Genomic DNA, 3,739 nt, shown 5'->3' with positions numbered 1-3,739 from the left:
GGGGGTGGGACAACAAGCTTGGCCTCCACAGGAGCGTGGATGAACAACGACAAGCGAGGAAGCCCAAATATTATACTGAGCCCGATGATCCAAGGGCTTTCACAGGAGAATGACCTCTTCTCCAGGGGGAAAACCCATCAAAAGAAGCCAACAGGAGAGGCTCTCCAGGTCACCTCGGTGGACAGAGGATGTTACTACCTGGAGGGTACAGGTCTCCTCATGGGAGGCAGGGGAGAAGCATTTGGGGATTGCACTTGAGTTATCATGGGGGGTTGAGGGGAGGAAATGGAAGCAGGGAAGGAGAGGGGTCAAGGCGGATTGGGGAGGAACAGAAGTGGGGAAACGGAGGAGGGATGGGCAGATCAAAGGGAGCAGTGGCATGTTACTGGCCCTTTGACTTTCCCTTCTGAGTCAGCACCACAGGGAGAGATGTTTAGATTTCTTCGGATAGTTTCATCGCTAATAACTCTCAGCAGGCCCCATTAAAACTCCAAGAAACTGTGTTCTCGTGTTTACTGTTTGCACTAAGAAATTTTCCCAGGAGATCTTGCTACAGCGGTAAAAATATGACGAGCCTATTATTCCCCCCAGTTTTCTGTACAGCCACAGGGGACGTGTTCTCCAAGGAAGAGTTTTGCTAAGCTTGATGACTTTAATGATTGCATGATGTGTTATTTTTGTTGTTGTTGTTGTTTTTCAGAGTTATTATACTTCAAATGAACTTGGTTACCTCAGTTTCTGGTGGAGTCGCGGATGGAGTGACACACTTTGCTCGAACAGTAGTAATATATTTATTGATATATGACATAGATTTAGCAAAGTTTGATAGAAAATGCAACAGTGGTTCAACAAGACTCGATGGCAAGGTACTCTTGAATATTTACTACATGGGAGAAACGTACAAAGGAAAATGGAATTAGAATCGATTTAGAATGATTTCCAAAGAGACCTGAGATGCAGAAAGGTAAGGGGGAACCTTGCTGAATCACAAGGTTCACAGTGGACCCCCTTGCTGTCCAAAGTCCTGATGGAGTTAAGGGGTGGCTAGGTCCAACCTTAGTCCCGCACTTGGCCAGTGTTTTATGCCTAATGAAAGAGATTCACGGGGTGAGAAACCCCCCTGTTGAGTCACGAGGCTCAGGAAGGACCCACTTGCTTTCTAAACTCCTTCTCAGAGAGGAGTCCAGGTGCAGTTGGATCCAATCCCAGACCCAGGATTGGTCAGCAGCTCATGTCTAAAGGATTCTATATGTGCAATCAATCCTTTACCTCACTTAGCTAAGATTTCAAAGCCAAGCATGTTATTCATCACTTACCAAGAATCTGTTACAGCCAGGAATCTCTCAGCCAGGAGGAACAACCTTGAGAGGTGTCCCTCAAGGGGAGATCCTGGATGCAACCTGCAACGGGCCCGGGGCTGCCCGGTATTTATGGAGCAAGATGTGTGACTCAGAGTCACATTTACATCCCGACTACAGATGTTATCAGGCCGAAATGTGACCTGAGTCACACATTGACCAGCACCATGGTTAGGTGGGCGTGTTGCTCAGATTAGCCCTTGGCTGTTGTGTTGTTCGCTGTCTCCCCCTAATCCACGTGACCAGACGCATCCATTATGACCACCACTGGTGGCTGCCACTCGAGCAGGGTTACGGGGAGCACACCATCACACTCTGCCCCGTGACCACGGCCAGCAGATGATGCCCTCACAGCGTGGTGGTATGGTCACTTCTTGCCTCTGTGCAAGAAGTTGTTACTTCTGTGGAAGCTGGTGGATGAGCAGCTCGACATGAGCCATCTGTGTGCATGTGCAGCCCAGAAAGGCAGTTACGTCCTGGGCTGCATCACGAGGTGCTTGGCCAGCAGGTTGAGGGAGGTGGTTCTCCCCCTGGAGTACTGTGTCCAGTTCTGGAACCTGTACTACAAGGAGGATATGGACATGCTGGAACATGTCCAGAGAAGGGCCATGAGGATGCTCAGAGGGCTGGAGCAGCTCTCCCGTGCAGACAGACTGAGAGAGTTGGGGCTGTTCAGTCTGCAGAAGAGAAGGCTCCGAGGAGACCTTATTGTGGCTTTCACTATCTTAAGGGGGCTACAAGAAACCTGAGGAGGGGCCTTTGAGGATGGTGGTACTGGAGATGGATGTTAGGAAGAAGTTCTTCCCCATGAGGTTGGGGAGACCCTGGCACAGGTTGCCCAGAGAGGGGGTGGAAGCCCCATCCCTGGGAGTTTTTAAGGCCAGGCTGGATGGGGCTCTGGGCAGCCTGATCTAGTGGGGATGACCCTGCCCATGGCAGGGGGCTTGGAATGAGATGATCTTGAAGGTCCCTTCCAACCCTGACAATTCCATGATTCTACTTGTTTTATCATGTGCCAGACCTCTATGTACAACATAATTATAAGCAATAGACATACTGTTAGAGTTAGTAAAAATCATGAAGCATGAAACGAAAACTCCCCTTGCTCTTGGTGACGGCCCAAGAAGAGCTTCTCACAAAGCCTCTTCCAATGCTTAACAACCCTTTTGGGGAGCAGTTTTTCCCAATATCCATTCTAAATCTCCCCTGGTGCAACCTGACGCCATTTCCTCTTTCTACTTGGGAGAAGAGACCAATCTCCATCCTGTACAACCTCCTCTTGTACAGTTGTAGAGAGCGATAAGGTCTCCGCTCAGCCTCCTGGTCCTGCAACAAGTCTTGTGCAGTCCCCAAATGCACTTTTGGGCTTCCTATCATGAGCGCCAGACCCCCAAGGCAGAGACCCCCATCCTCAGTTGGCAAGGTCATCATCATAGAAGGATCTCCCACTGACCCACCTGGTGAATCTTTCACTCAGGTATGTTGGAACTTGCTTTGAATTATTTTTTTTACCTTCTGGATTTTAAATAGTTTCTCCATAAGCATAGCAATTCATGTCCTAGAAACGGCCAGGCTTTCATTTTCATGGCAGTGTGAGGACTAGGTCAGACCGGAATGCCTCCCTGGTGTGTGTAGGTATTTGCAGCCCTGTAGAAAAGGAGTTGGGGGTATTAGAATCGGAGAATCATAGAATGATTTGGGTTGGAAGGGATCTCAAAGAGCATCTGGCCATGGGCAGTGACATCTTTCACTAGTTCAGGTTGCTCAAAGTTCCTGATCTTGGACTCTTCCAAGGAGGACGCATCCACTTTTCTGGGCTACCCATTCCATTGTCTTATCACTGTCATCATAAGATATCTCTTCCTTTCATCCAATCCGAATCTACTCTTTTTCAGTTTAAAGGCATGGCCTCTTGTTCTGCCACTACAGGCCATGGTAAAAAGTCTCACTCCATCTTTCTTGGCCTATGATCACTACGTTTTCATCTGCAAACACCATGGAGAGTGCTTAAACATCTCTCAAGATGGGTTTTGGAGGCCTCAAGCACACGACTAGTATATAGAGGCTGAGGGCCCTGGGCTCAGTGCTGTGGAGACTGCGGACAGTGTAGGAGCAGCCTAAGAGTGCTTGAAGAGCAGTTTCAGAGGTGTTGGAGCTTTTCTTCCTAGTGGGGAGCAGCTTGTGAAAGAAATAATGCCACAAAACGCAACTGGGAAGGTCCAGGCTGGACACAAGGGGAAAGAAGTGTCACTCCAGAGGTAGTGCAGCATTGCAACGCATCACCCAGAAGGAGACTGGACCAGCCCAAGGCTTTGTGTGTCAAAGAGCAGCCAGGGTCAATGGAGAGATATCAGTAACGGAAGGTGACAGCCAGATGGGGC

The sequence above is a fragment of the Apaloderma vittatum genome, unplaced genomic scaffold (assembly GCF_000703405.1).
Source record: "Apaloderma vittatum isolate BGI_N311 unplaced genomic scaffold, ASM70340v1 scaffold11205, whole genome shotgun sequence".
NCBI lineage: Eukaryota > Metazoa > Chordata > Aves > Trogoniformes > Trogonidae > Apaloderma > Apaloderma vittatum.
This window is presented reverse-complemented; position numbering follows the sequence as displayed.